The sequence below is a fragment of the Panthera leo genome, chromosome B1 (genome assembly GCF_018350215.1).
Source record: "Panthera leo isolate Ple1 chromosome B1, P.leo_Ple1_pat1.1, whole genome shotgun sequence".
In the NCBI taxonomy this organism is placed as follows: Eukaryota; Metazoa; Chordata; class Mammalia; order Carnivora; family Felidae; genus Panthera; species Panthera leo.
Window position 1 is genome coordinate 48,582,466 of NC_056682.1, and position 15,556 is coordinate 48,598,021.

The following is a 15,556-nucleotide window of genomic DNA, read 5'->3' on the forward strand; positions in this document are numbered from 1 at the left end:
TCGGGACCCGCGCGGGGCGGCTCCCGACCCCTTCCGTCCGGCGCGCTGAGCGACAGAGGCGCCGGCCAATCGCGAGGGACGCGCTCTGGAGGCTCCGCCCTAATTCCAGTCGGCGCAGGGAAACCCCGGAAGAGCGGGGCGGGACCCTGTACTTCGCGGTTCCCGCCGGTCCCGCGGGTGCTCGTCGGCCGCCGCCTGTCCTCGTCGGCCTCCGCCTGTCCTCTGCGGTCTGGCCCGGTTCAGGGAGAAAGAAGCTGCCCAGTTGTGCTGTAGGGCTTCCGTGTCATTGGAAACCTATTAACGGTTTGAAATGGGAATGAAATTTAAGATCCTTCCTCACCGAATCTCTGGAAATCTCAGGTCGGCGAGGTTGGAGAAGAGCGAGCCCTCCACTTCCTGGTTCTGGAATAATGGTTGAGTCTTAAGCATCTGTTTACCACTTTTGCTTTCGTTGTTTACTTATTTTGGCGAGACTTATTCCTGCTCCCTGGGATAAGGAGGAAACAGGTGAGAGAAGGGGGTAGTGGGAAGACCTCTAAAAAAGACACTTTTCCGGTCCGTGCTTGCATAAGTGGGTATGTCACAATCTTTCACGATTTATTTCGTCTTGAGCAAAATGATCACCATTTGCAGCTCTTTTCTGCATGAGATAAGCATTAAAGTGAAATGAATATGGAAAGTGCTTATGACATTAGGCAGACCCCCCCCCCCCCCCCCATTAAACCAGAGACATTTAAGGATTTCTGCAAAGTTAGCTATGGGAACTAGAATCCAGGCTGAATCTCTCCAACACCCCATTCCTGCCTCAGTTTGATCACTTTACAGCCTTCAGATGTAGGATCCCTTTCCCCTGACACATTTCCATTTTCTTGGTTTGTGTTGGAAGACAGTTCACGTGTGTCATTTTTCTGTATTTGAGCAGAGGCCTTTTTTGGAAAATCTTTTCAGGGATTCTTCTGTGGTGAAGAGCTTTGGAAGATAGTGTCCCCCTCCAGGCAAAGATCCAGCAGATTTAATGTCCCTTATGCGACATTCATTTTCCCTAAGCTTCTAGTGCCTCTCCTATAATGAAGCCTACCATGGCCCTCATCACCTAGGTTTCTGGTAACTGGGGCTCAGAAAAGTGGCCCCAATGCTTATTCCCAGTAAGTTACCAGTAACTTATATCCCCAGTAAGTTATTCACAGTTACCAGTGTTAGTAACCCACTGCTCTTTGTCTCTGATCCAGGAGTCTCATCTACCAGCATTCTTGATTCTGTGACAGGCTAACTTGTTAATTTGCAAGAAGGCTAAAATCTCAGTCCTTTTATAGTTCTTGACAATTGTCTTCCAAGCTTTACCTCAGAACAACCCCCCCCCCCACCCGCCCCGCCACTTTCCCACGATGCCAAGGGGATGAATACCACTAATTACTGCCTTCTGCAGGGTTTCTTATACATGGTTCCTGGTCCTCCTGCATTTCCTGGGGAGCTCTCTAAAAGCACAGATCCCTGTACCACTTTGGTCTACTTGCCTCTCTGAGAGAAAGGCCTAGGAATTTGCATTTTCACATACTCTCCAGTTAATTCTCAGGTACAGTAATCTTGAGGCCCACTGTTCCAGAGCTTCTCACCTGAGGAGTCAGATCTGGAGTTTTAGTTATGGATTCAAAAATTAACCTTAGAGGCAATCTCTGGAAAGACCACAAGATGGAGCTAATAACTCTACCCTCCAGGCATCTCCCTGAAAATCTTGTTTTCTACTTCATTTTCTGTCACTGTGTTCTCTTATCTGTGTGTCCCAGTTACTGTGCCAATCTATGTGTTTTGCTATCTGTGTGTTTCACTTTGTTCCTACAGGGCTTTTTTCCCTGTTTATTGTGTCATTGGTTTTCTCAGACTCTCTGAGTGGGGCCACAAATCAAAACAGGTGAAGAGTAGAAATTGAATATATCTTATTTTCTCTAAGCGGAATTCAAAAGTTAGTATTCAACCAGTAAGGTTCTCCAGGTTTTCTGGAAATCAAGAAGACACTTGGTTCTATTCCAAGCCCCACTACTAGCCAGAGGCATGACCCAGGACATATTACTTCACTTTTCTGGCTTCCTTTTCCTGGACTATAAAAGGAAAGATGGAACTAAATGCCCCTAAGTTCTCAGCAGCGCAGACACTCTGAACTTTTTTATACTTTGCATAATTTCAGTAAAGAGGGTGACTAATACTTACCCAGAGACCAGAAAAGAAATCTTGGTGACTATAACCAATCTGTCACCAGCTTCTGTTCCTTCTTTCAGTAGAAAGGAACTTTTTCTTAGGACTTTGAAGTTCAGGTCCTCCCTTGTACCTACTAAACTAATGGAAAAGCCCACTGGCAGTTCTCGCTGTTAGTAATTTGCCCCATCTCATATCCCAGACATTCTTGCCAGGCACTGCCACATTCTAGGCCCTTGCTATAACCATGAAAATTAATGTAAGGAATGACAACTATCTTTTAAGTGTTGTGTGAGAAAAAAAATCCTACGTGCAGAAAGATAAGTATTCTTTTTTTTTTCCTTTTTAAATCAGTAGGCTTGAAAATGATTATTGCAAATAAAAGGCAAAGAAGATTAACAAGATTAGATTTTTTTTTCTTTTAAAGGCAAAACCCAACTCTACGCTGCCTAAAAGGAGCCCACTTTAAATATGAGCATACAAAGAAGTTAAAAGAATAGAAAAAAAGGTATACCATGCTAATAGGAGTCAAAGAAAGCTGGAGCGGCTCTGTTAATATCCGAAAAGCAGATTTCATTTCACAGAATATTACAGGGATAATATATAGGATGGCTGCTGAATGCAATAGTTGCAAAGCTGACAATTGCAAGAACCATTGCCAGACATAGGCAACCAGACGTGCAGACATAACTGAGCTTATTCAACAGAATTACCAAGGAAATCTTTGAGAAAATCACTATAGTCTGATGCTTGATGTGGCACACAGTGATGGCTTAGGCCTTCTCTTAGGCCTAAACCATGGAAAAAAGGAAGGTAGGAACTCTTATTTGGCTTGAATAATGCAGGGAGAACTTCCATAAGAAGTAGCGTTAATGCAAGTAGTTAGGAATACACTTAGGGTAGTAAATTGCCTGCCTCTGGGTCAGATTGGGTTGCAGACTTATTTGATCCACATGTTTTTTTTCCCCCTCTGTACCATTTATCATATATGATCTTGTAAGCCTCAACTTTTTTTTTTGTTTGTTTCAAGTGTTGATTTAAATTCCAGTTAGTTAACACATAAGGTAATATTAGTTTCAAGAGTAGAATTTCGTGATTCATCACTTACATATAACACCCAGTGCTCATCACAAGTGCCCTCCTTAATACCCATCACATCTAGCCGATCCTCCCCTGTTATCCCTCCAGTAACCCTCAGTTTGTTCTCTATAGTTAAGAATCTGTTTTGGAGCACCTGGGTGACTCAGTCGGTTAAGCATCCAACTCCTGATTTCAGCTCAGGTCATGATCCCACAGTTCATGACTTTAAGCCCTGCATCAGGCTTTGTGCTGATAGCATGGAGCCTGCTTGGGATTCTCTCTCTTCCTCTCTTTCTCTGTCTCTCCTCTGTGCTCTCTCTCTCAAAATAAATAAATAAACATAAAAAAATGAGAATCTGTTTTCTGGTTTGCCTCTCTTTTCCCCCCATGTTCATCTGTTTTGTTTCTTAAATCCACATATGAGTGAAATCATATTGTATTTGTCTTTCTCTAAGTTATTTCACTTAGCCTAATACACTCTAGATCCATCCATGTTGTTACAAGTGGCAAGATTTCATTCTTTTCAATGGCTGAGTAATATTCTATTGTATATATATACACCACATCTTCTTTATCCACTCATTAGCTGATGGGCATTTAGTAAGCCTCAACTTTTATATTTTTAGAATCTTTTAAATGTTTATTTATGTTTGAGAGACAGACAGAGCATGAGTGGGAGAGGAGCAGAGAGAGACGGAGACACAGAATCCAAAGCAGGCTCCAGGCTCTGAGCTCTGAGCTCTCAGCACAGAACCCGACTCAGGGCTCGAACTTGCAAACCACGAGATCATGACCTGAGCCAAAGTCAGACGCCTAACGGACTGAGCCACCCAGGCGCCCCTATTTTTTTTTAAATGTTTGTTTATTTTTGAGAGAGAGAGAGAGAAACAGAATGCAAGTGGGGGAGGGTCAGAGGGAGGGAGACACAGAATCTGGAACAGGGTCCAGGCTCGGAGCTGTCAACACGGAGCCTGACGTGGGGCTGGAACCCAAGAAGGGCGAGATCATAACCTCAGCCGAAGTCGGATGCTTAACCGACTGAACCACGCAAGCATACATGGCTGTAGACATGCTGAATAGCAGCTGCTCCCTGTGGGAGGGACATTTGTTCTCCAGTTTGCCACAGTCTCTATCCAGCTAGCTTCCCTCACATTCCCTGCCTTGCCTCTGTAGACACTCAAGCTTTCAATCCCTTGCCTGGATTTCCCCAGTGAAGGTTACATCTGGCTGCTAGTCATCGTGAAGGAGGCAGGGTAGTAAAATACTCTAGTATAGACAGGCAACTTGGTAACTTGGCAAAATGAAGTCTAAACTGATTTTCCATTTTTCAGAAATTTCTCTTTAAGCACCCAATTATTTTACTGCAAATATTTTGAGTAGACATTTTTTGAAATATATTGTATGATTTTTCTTTCTCTAAAACCTAGCATGCAGAACATCATTTGGACTTTCCTTCACGATTTACCAAAACAGACAATAATTACTGTGCTATGCTGGGTCATAAAGGGGTGCCCTCAGGAGTTAATGCAGTAGGTAGGGTTGTTTGTCCCTATTCTGTAAATGGCCACAGATGCCTATGTTTCAAGGGTTCTTAGAGTTGCTAGGCACTTTAGTTTTCTTTCTTTTTCAGAGGTTCTTCTTGCTACCAGCACCAATCTGCCTGTCACAGCCTGCTCTCGATCCCTAGTTAATGCTTCCAACCTAGTGTGGGCTAGGAACAGACAGCCACATTTGTTAGAATTGCGGATGTCGATAATGGCAAGACAAGGTTCATACAGTGACGCCTTTGCTTCAGAGCTTATCCATAGGTTGTGGGGACCTGGCGAGCTCACTCACAGGTGGGAGTAAAGGATTGAGGGCCGAGAAGGCCAAAGTCACAGAAGTCACGGAGCTGACTCGAAGTGGGCAGGGTGGAAGGGAAGGCTGCGTTTCCACACGGCAACTCTATGGGAGCACCCTCCAGCCCACTGCCCTGCAGCCACGTTGGGGAGCCACAAAAGTGCCAGACAGCAGTGCCCAGAGTTGTGGAAACTGCCTGGCCTCTGTGGCACTGAGGCTCTGCCTGTTGCTTTTAAAGGGAAAATAAAAACATGCTTCTGACTTCTCCAACTGCCCTCCCTCTTGGGTACCCAAATTAATTTCTCAGTGGATTTAATGTGGCTTTATTTTTCCCAAAGAGATTCACTTTGGCTTATGCCCAGGAATCTGTTTTTTTTCCCTCTATGGAAAGATTTTATTTATTTTAACTTTTTCACTATAAACATTTCCAAACACACTATTAGAGAGAATGGTATAATTAACCCCACATACCCATCATTCAGTTTATGTCAGTTATCAAATTTGCTATTTTTGTCTCACTTCTCCCCTCCACATTCAGGGGGATGGGTGTGGTGGAATATTTTATTTTATTTTATTTATTTATTTTTTTAATTTTTTAACGTTTATTTATTTTTGAGACAGAGAGAGTCAGAGCATGAACAGGGGAGGGGCAGAGAGAGAGGGAGACACAGAATCTGAAACAGGCTCCAGGCTCTGAGCTGTCAGCACAGAGCCCGACGCGGGCCTCGAACTCACAGACCGTGAGATCATGACCTGAGCCGAAGTCGGACGCTTAACCAACCAAGCCACCCAGGCGCCCCTGTGGTGGAATATTTTAAAGCAACCATTATTTTTATTTCAGGAACACATTTTTTTAAGTTACAACAGTATATAATACCTGCCATTTATTGGTAGCTATGAGCCATAGCACTAGCAGGGAAATTTACATGTATTATTTCTAGTCCTTAGACAACTGGGTCAAGTAAATTATTCCCATTTTATAGATGAGGAAATTGAGGTTCAGCCTTAATTTGTATAAAAAAAATATGCTGAATGATAGTATATTAGGATGCATTTTTTTAAAACTTTTTTTTAATGTTTATTTATTGTTTTAGAGAGAGAGAACACTAGCAGGGGAGGGGCAGAGAGAGAGGGAGACACAGAATCTGAAGCAGACTCCAGGTTTGAGCACAGAGTCTGACACAGGGCTCTAACCCATGAACCATGAGATCATGACCTGAGTTGAAGTCAGACGCTCAACCAACTCAGCCACTCAGGTGCCCCTTAGTTAGGATGCATTTTAAGCTATGGTGACAGAAAAGCCCCCAATGCAGTAACCTGCACAATTTAAGTGTCTCTTTCCTTCTCATGTAAAAGTTCAAGTAGGCCCAGGGGCACCTGGGTGGCTTAGGTGGTTAGGCGTCCAACTCTTGGTTTCAGCTCAGGTCATGATCTCATGGTTCATGAGTTCAAGCCCACATCAGGCTCCACACTAATAGCACAAAGTCTGCTTGGGATTCTCTCTCTCCCTGTCTCTCTGCCCCTCCCCTGCTCACGTGCATTCTCTCTCTCTCTCTCTCTCTCCCCCCCCCCCCTCTGTCTTTCAAAATTAATGAATAAACTTAAAAAAGTTCAAGTAGGCCCAGGCCATGTCTAGGGCTTGCTTGATGGCATTATGGACCCAGCCTTCGTTTCTCCACACCACACCAAGATGGCCACTCCAGTTTCCATCAGTAGGTGCAGGTGGAAAAGGAGGTAGTGGAGGCTGTGCCCATTCCCTTGAAATGCACAATCCTGAAGCTGCACACACAACCTCTACTCACCAGCCGTGGCCCAGACCTTCATCAAATGGCCATACCTACAAAGGAGACTGGAAAATGTAGTCTTTATTTTGGACAGCTTATGACTACAAACCAGGGATTCTATTACAAGGGAAGAAAGGAGGACAACCAGCAGTGTCTTTATGATGGAATAAAGGGTCCTTTTGAAGTCTAGGGCATGGTTTTGAGGTTTGTTTGTTTTGTTTTTGTTCTGGTATCAGCGGTGGTCCATTTAGCAAACCCAGCAGTACCTGGTTTAATTAGAGGTAGATGTCCTTTGGTGATGAAGGATTTCAAGTATTTAATCCTTGTGCCCAGGAGTTGTTTTTTTTTTTTTTTCTTTGCTCATTTTATTGTTCTTGTTCAGAGCACTTATAACCAGACTATTCTTTTAACATGAAATTTATTCTGATAATAAAATTATAGTATTGATTTTATTCCACTATCCATAATGGAGAGACCCCAATTACTTACCATTACATGCCAATGACGGGTTTAGATTCAGTTCTGCTCTCTCCCACCTGGGTGGCTGTGGACAAATTATTTACCTTTTCCTCCTTTTCCTTTCTACCAAATAAGAATGCTACTATTTACCTCAATGAATTGTGGAGATCAGTTAGATGATGGATGAAAGTTCTAGTCACACAGCAAACACTTGACAGATTGTATCTGTTCAGATACATATGTAATCTCTCCCCACTGAACCTACCCTATTTAATTCCTATTCTTTTTCTTATTTAACTTTATTTTTTATTTTTTAAAATTTACACCCAAATTAGTGTATAGTGAAGCAATGATTTCAGTAGATTCCTTAATGCCCCTTACCCATTTAGCCCATCCTCCCCCTTTTTTTTAAGTAAGCTCCACGCCCAATGTGGGGCTTAAACTTACAACTCTGAGATCAAGAGTCACATGCTCTACTGACTCAGCCAGCCAGGAGCCCCTAATTCCTATTATTTCTAAAAATAAAATCATAGTATGTTATAGCACAATAGCATTTTAATCACCATAGGATGTATTTTTTCATACCAATCAATTTCATACCTATCATACCCATCAATTAAGTGGGGCATCACAATACCCTGTGAAATGGGTAGAAAAGAGAGTACCTATTCCTCTACTCTCCTAGATTAGGAAATACAAGCTCAGAGAGATCGATCTGCTTGCCTAAAGTCACGCCTTTCCTCTTGACTGGATCCTTCCCATGTGCAGGTTAACCTGTTCCACTAGCTACCATCTTAAACAAATGACAAAACACACAATGAGACATAGGTAGAATCTTTTAAGAACACTTATACAGAATTCTAGGCTCTGGGAAGCATTTCTGATAGGTTTTTTACTAATACTGCATACAACACAGGCAGTGTATCCAACCCAGGGAGTTTCCCAAGGTCCTCTTTTTTTTTAATTTTTTTTTTAACATTTATTTATTTTTGAGACAGAGAGAGAGCATGAACAGGGGAGGGTCAGAGAAAGAGGGAGACACACAATCCAAAACAGGCTCCAGGCTCTGAGCTGTCAGCACAGAGCCCGACGCGGGGCTCGAACCCACGGACCGTGAGATCACTGACCTGAGCCGAAGTCGGACGCTTAACCGACTGAGCCACCCAGGCGCCCTTCCCAAGGTCCTCTTAATAAATAAAACCTATGATTGTACGGTGCTAGGAGCTAGGTTTCAGAGCTTAAAAAAACAAAAACAAAAACAAAACAAAAAAACCTCTGAAGAATTCAACATGCTCCAAAAATTTTCTCAATTTTTGGGCTGAAAATTTCTCAAATTACAGCCCAGCCAGATTGTAGATTATGGATTTGGCCACATGATGGCAGCATACACAAACTCACTTTTTCTTAAACCTATTTGGATTAGTTTTGTTCCTTCGTTCCCATTGCCTCCAGCCCAACACAGACCCTCAACTGCTAATGCAAGTATCTAACCTTCACATCATTCAACATTCATCTCCTCATTCCTGTGCACAAGAAGACAGAAGGGCCCCCCATTTTCCGAAGCCCTCTGAGACCTGCAGTGGCGTCCAGGAGTCAGCTGATCACACCTTGAGAGACATTGACATTCTGGCTTTGTGGCCTTGGACAAGTTAAGGAATCTAAGCCTTGGTTTTCTTTTCAGAAAGTGGGGGAAATTAAATGAAATCACGTAAACTGAAAGCTTTCTTAGCAACAGTGGTTGGTGTTGAAACTTGCTCACCAAATGCTAGATTTTCCTTTTGTTCTCCTGGGGTGGCTAATCCATTGAGTTTGGGGTTACGGGTGAGGGAGTATCGGGGGTCATGACGTGTGCCAGGCTGTCACCTATAGCTGCACAACTCTGGGGGCCACCATCTTCAGAGACGACCCTGTGAATAGTATCTTCTAGAACTCCGGGAGATCCTAATTCTTCACAGGACACAGGATGAAGAAGTTTGGGGCAGGGGCTCTGGAGAGGAGCTTTGAGGTTGTGGGGGACATTGAGGACACACCAGCTTTGCAACCTTATGCTAAGTCCAGTTCACCTCCTCCTACTCAAGGGAAGTCAGGAATTTTTCTAGCAATAGGGAAAAAGGGTTTCTAAGTGCCCTTGAGTCACTGTCTTGAATTTCACTGCCCTGTTGGCCTGAGTAAAGAGGTGAACCAGCTTCTTTGTTTGGGCAGCCAAGTTAGCTGATATGGAGATGGGGCCAGGTAAAGGCTGCCCAGCTTCTGTGACAATTCTTGTGCTGCCCCTGGTCCTGCCCTCTCACAGCACAAGCACCTGGGTCAGTTCTGCCAAAGCCCCTGGCAATATTCACCTGATCCCAGTGTCCCATCAAGGGGCTGGGGCCACTGTAGAAGTAGGGGGGAGAGGGGGAAGCCCCGGAGGGGCACAGATGCTGAGATTATGGTAGGCAGGTAACAGCCTCCCACTAGGAGGCTAGAGAGGAAACACCAACGTCTAAACGTGGCCTCCAAAAGCCGGCCTGTGGAGTAGGAAGAGGGAGGGGTGGTTGAAATTCAGAGGGGTCAGCCGCTCAAAGGGCACGCAACAGCAGAAGACCCCTTCTGGGGTTGGGAGAGGGCTGCCCAGGTGGGCACGTGCAGCTCAGGGAATTGGTGGTGGCGTCTACTTCAGGGTTTATGGTAAGAGGCTGGAGCAGGCACACACTCAGCACCACAGACAACACACCCCACCCTTTAAGGAAGTGAGGAGGAGAGCAGCAGGGGTGTGGTTAACTAGGAGGAGGAGAGGGGAAAACACAAACCTGTCAGCCCTGTTACTCAGCGGAGGCCTCCGGAGCCACCGCGGATCCCTTACCTGCCGCAGCCCCTGGACCCACCTGTACCTGCCGCCGCGCAACCCGCGCCTCACCTGGCGGAGCCGAGGAGCCGTCGGAGTCGGCGCTTCTCTCGGTGTGAGTCCCCTCCCGCGATCCGGGCTGAGCGCCCAGCCAGAAGTTGGAGGCTGGACGGGGTGGCAGGGGGTGGCAGGGGGTGATTCCGAGACTGGGGGTACCTGGACCGGCCTGAGAGTTCCTGGAAAAGGAACTCAGGAGTCGGAGCTGCTGGTGCACCGCATGCCCAGGCTCACTAGCCCTCCCCAGGGGTAGAGGGATTCTATTTTTGGAGTTAATTTGAGACAGAAGGGTGTTTCTCCCTCTTTGTCCTCGTTAAGTATTCGTGGAGGGGAGGCGTGGGGGGGGGGGCGGTGTGCAGATGATGAGAAGGCACCAAAGGGCCACCTGCCGCTAAAGGTTAGACCAGAGAGCAACAGACCAGGGCTTTCAGAATCCAGCCACAGGTGCTGCCTCAGAGCCCCTCCCTGCGTCCTGCCCTCTCCCCTCTCCCCATGCCCTTCAGCACCCCCACCCTGGTCCTATTCCCATGCCCTTCCCACTGCTCTGGCATGGACTTCCTGCCCCCCTAGAGGGCATCTGCTAAATCGAGCCCTGACTGGAAGCAAGCTGGGAGGGCTCTGAGAGGGGAATAGAGGCAGAACTCCAGGGTGTGTGTGTGTGTGTGTGTGTGTGTGCGTACTAAAGTTAGCACTCCCTGCACACTGGTTCTTTGTGAAACTACCTTCTAAAGGCCATGAAAGGGTTAAGTTCTGTGCTGCCTTCTCCTGCTGTCAGGCTGTGCGTGGGCAAAGCCTTGGGTGGGTGAACAAGGAACATATGGGTGATGTTCTGAGCCCACCGAGCCCCACCACCTGCCCTAACCCTCAGCCATCTGACACTGGCATCTCCCCACACCCCAAACGTGGGGCTTAATCCAATTAGACTCTTTTAAAGGGGCCAGGGGGAGAAGGGAAGCAGAGTTTGGACACAGAGGGGGCATGTGCCAGGAGGGTTTGGGAGCCCAGGAGGAAGTTTCTGCTGACCTGTAGCTAGACCTGAGCCCACAGGGACAGTTGGTCTGGAACGATCAGGTAAGGGACATGAGCAGGCGCTCTCTCCTCACCTGAGTCCCGGCCAGGAAATGCCGTTGGGGAGCTAAGCCCCAGCTTTTCACAACTCTGAGGGAGGGAGAGGAGGCAGAGATGAAAAAGTGAGTAAAGATGGAAGGGAAGGAGGAAGCAGTCACATTCAAGAGATGCAGCTCTGCCTGAACATTCTTCATTCATTCATTCGTTCATTCAATAAGCATCTGCTGAACTTCCCACCTGAGGTCACATGCTGGTGCTGGGGGTGGGGAGACACCGGTGTATGTGACCCGCCCCTGCTCCCTGGGGCATGCTGCAATGGGAAGGGGCAGTGGTCACGGAGTCAGGGAAGACTTCCCGGCAGAAGTGACTCTAGGTGGAGACGCTAAGGATCCATAGGAATCAGCCAGATAGCGGGAGAGAGGGAAAAAGACCCGCACAAAGCACAGTTAGGGCTAAGACCTGAGGCCAGAAGCAGCATGACACATTCAGGAAACTGAAAGTAGTGCAGTGTGTTCTGAGCATGGAGAATGCAGGGGCGAGGTGAAGCTGGAGAGGTAAGTAGAGACAGCTCCAGAAGGGCCTGCTCAGGCTGCCATGGCAACTCGTGTTGGAGCAACGCTTGGGACCTAGAGCCAGGCGGGAGACTTCCCGGCATGCCTCTGACTCTAGGGTGGGGTTGCTAGATTTAGCAAATAAAAACACAGGACACTCAGATTTGAATTTCAGAGAAGCAATTAATCTTTTTCTAGGATAAGTATATCCCGTGCAATATTGGGACATACTTATACTCAGACGTTATTTATTGTTTCTCTGAAATTCAAATGTAACTGGGTATCTGGTGTTTTATCTGGCAACACTTCTCTACAAGAAGGCTGAAGATGCTACCATGCTGGGGATAGGCAGGTGCCAGGAGAACATATTTATCAGGGCATATTTATCTTGTAACCAATCCTCCTGGATTCCAGTTTGAGACTCCTTCACTGACTGACTGTGTTATTTCTTTTTCTGTTTTTTAAAATGTTTATTTATTTGGGAGGGGGACAGAGAGCGAGGGAGAGAGAGAGAATCCCAAGCAGGCTCCACACTGTCAGCACAGAGCCCGACACGGGGCTTGAACCATGAGATCATGACCTGAGCTGAAATCAGGAGTCAGAAGCTTAACCGATTGAGCCACCCAGGTGCCCCTGACCATGTTATTTCTTCAAAACAAAAACAAAAACAAAAACAACTTGGTCCACGTGTTTATCTACACAGCTGAAGGACAATGATGCCTCAGAAAGAAATTGGGCTTTGGAGCCTGACGGACCTGGATTCAAATCCAAACTTGGCTGCTTGCCCACTGTGAGGCTCCGCACAGACCACTTAGCCCCAGTATCTCTTTTCTGAAAGAATACAGGAATACTTGGTTGTCCAGGCTGTTGAGAGGATCAGTGATAATGCATGTAGTTGCCTAGTGAGTGCTAAGGAAAAAGTGGCAGATACTAATTTTTGTAACACCTCCATGGGGATGACCAAAGTGGTATCCACCAAGTTCTTGGGGCTCATTGATTTCTGTTTATATTTACCGAGCACTCCGAGATCCCAGGGGAAATAATGTGGTAGGGTCCTGTTTCTAGTGAGAGAGTGGGTTAGCTCCTGGGCAGAGAGGGAGAGCCCGAATTGGCTTTTGTTTTTCCAGCTTTGCCATTGCCTTCGAGTAGTCCTCCTCTTCGAGGAGAGCCCCAGCTCTCCTCTTGGAGGAAAGTGGGTGGGGGAGAGGCAGAATTAACTGAAGGGAAATGTGAATTAATTAAAAGAGAGAATCCACATAAAACACCTAGCACAGCGCCTGACACAAACAAATGCGCTATAAAATTTGGCTGCCCTTATTCCCATTTTTACAAGTAGCTTATTAGAAAAATAGCTTTCAGGGGTGGATGAAGAAAGGGCGCCTTGTGAACCATGTTTGGACTTTAACAGGAGCATTTGTGAAAGCAAACTAGGGGCCTCCTAAAAGGGAACCCGGAGGGAGTTAAGAATTTGTTAAGAGAAAGAGGAAATGGAAATTGTGTTCCCCTTGTGGGAACCGCTGAGTGAAAAATGGCCCCTCTTTCCAATGGCTAAGCCTCCCCATCTCTATGCCCAGTGATAGGCCTTTTGTCCCCAGCTCTTTAGAGCAGCATTTGCCAAACAGTGTTCAGAGAAACTCTATGCCATGAGATAGTTATGGGTGTTCCATTGGGGAAATGTTCAAATGAGATGGCTCTCACAGATTTGTCATGCAAATTTACACAGTCAAGGTTATGATAAGTCCTGCAGAAAAAGACTCCTGTATCACTGGGCCTACTAGCATTCTGTAAATTTGACTATAGAACTCTGGCAGGGGTGTAGGGAAACCTATTATTGTTTCATAGGAAATAACATTTCATATCTAGTGACAGTTGATGTGGGTACAGTTCTGGGACCAAGCAGGTCTTTCAGAGGACATTATTCATCCCATAACTCTATCAGGGAGGGATCTAATTTATTGTAGACTCAGCGATGTCCAACTTACAGAAGATCTTCAGGGACTGAGCACTTATGTAGAGCTGTCCCTGTACCACATATCCCCCATGGACAGAAACCCCTACTCGTGTCAACCAAAATCTTACTGCAACTTACCCCCATTTCCCATTGTTCACAGAGAACCCTGGGGAAAGTATGGCTCTTAGCAAGTAGCCCTCCATTCTGATGGCAGTAGCTCAGTGCCCTGAATATGGCTAAGACAGGCACAGTTGGTGCGGGAAGGGAAGGAAGGGAGCATACCTGGGTAGACCCCAAGTGGTAGGTCTCCCAGCCTGTAAATTTCCCCCTGCCCAGGAGTGGCCTTGTGGCCTTGGCCTCCCAGAGGAATGGGGCTCTCGGGTGGTCACACATGGGTGGCTGGAAATACCCAACTGCTGGCATGTTCAGGGCTGCAAGGGTGGTGATTAAGAGAAGTCCTTGCTGGCTCAGTGACTGAGGGTTTCTCCTAGACTCTGGGCCATTTCTAGGGTAGAGGGGGAGGAGCAAGAATAGTGGCCTCCGCAATGCTAACATGGTTGGTAGTCCTATGGTCAAGTGCAAAAGCTTGGAGTCAGTCAGCCAAGCTTCCAGCTCCAGTTCCTGGACTTGTCGCTTGACATTAGGCAAGTCACGTAGCCTTGTCCTCCTCATCTATAAGACAGGTGAGAAAGGAGGCAGGCAGTTGGAGGAGGGGGGCTGGGGTAATAGGCATTTATCAACTTACATGGCCTATTTCAATATTTTAACATCCCTTTTGCCTCAACTGCACATAAAAGAAATGCCGTCCTTCGGGGCGCCTGAGTGTCTCAGTCGGTTAAGCATCCGACTCTTGATTTCTGCTCAAGTTGTGACCTCACGGTTCGTGGGTTCAAGCCCCGCATTGGGCTCTGTGCTGACAGCATGGAGCCTGCTTGGGATTCTCTGTCTCTGTCTCTGCCCCTCCCCTCCTTGCTCTCTCTCAAAATAAAAATAAATAAATTTAAAAATAAAATTCAGCCCTTCAACAGGCACGCAGTAGGCATTGAATAAGTATGGCTCTCCTTATCATTCTACTTTTATACTTAGGGTTCACCTGAGCTGGTGGGGAAGCACCTGAGGGAAAAGGCCATCTTCTGAGGGCTGGCACCCATGGCTTCTTGCGTGTGCTGTCTCACCAACCTGCATCACATCTCCAACAGTTTTTGCGTCTTGCCCCCCACTGCACACCCAATTCCCCATGCTTGATGAACAGCCTGGGCCTATTTAACTATTTAACCATTAAAGAGACTTTCTACTACTGCCCGTCAGACAATGGAGTCTGAATGGTCACTTGAGGTGTTGAACAAGCTGACAAGCTTCATGAGCTAGTGGCTTCACTCTCTTGGGGTTCTCAGCGTCCTGTGCAAAGCTCTGAGCTGTGTGAAGGCATGGCTGTGGGGGAGGGGACCGTTTTTTGAGTCACTCTGCTGTTTCCCAAGGTATAATTATTACTCATGATGACAGTTTGATTAAGAGAGCAGGCTGGAGGCTGCAAATTCCGATGCCCTTTTTATCTAGACACAACGGATAGATTGGTGGGAACACAGGGGTGGTTCCAGGTGGGCTATGGGTGGGCGGCAAGAAAGGACACTCCCCTGGTCAACGTGATTAGAACTAACACCAACTGGGGTGCCTGGGTGGCGCAGTCGGTTAAGCGTCCGACTTCAGCCAGGTCACGATCTCGCGGTCCGTGAGTTCGAGCCCCGCGTCAGGC

General features: G+C 46.6%; 1 protein-coding gene across 4 annotated transcripts in view; it reads left to right on the top strand.

The window, feature by feature from the left end:
• The first annotated feature begins 10,113 nt into the window (after positions 1 to 10,113).
• The window catches only part of PTK2B (protein tyrosine kinase 2 beta), a 125,560-nt gene continuing 120,117 nt past the window's right edge, over positions 10,114 to 15,556 (top strand). For 3 of the 4 annotated variants that reach the window (XM_042934919.1, XM_042934920.1, XM_042934921.1), the window contains exon 1: positions 10,114 to 10,291. The gene's annotated coding sequence lies outside the window, so the exon portion shown is untranslated. The remainder of the gene's footprint in view (positions 10,292 to 15,556) is intronic. The other variant, XM_042934917.1, reaches the window with a different exon arrangement.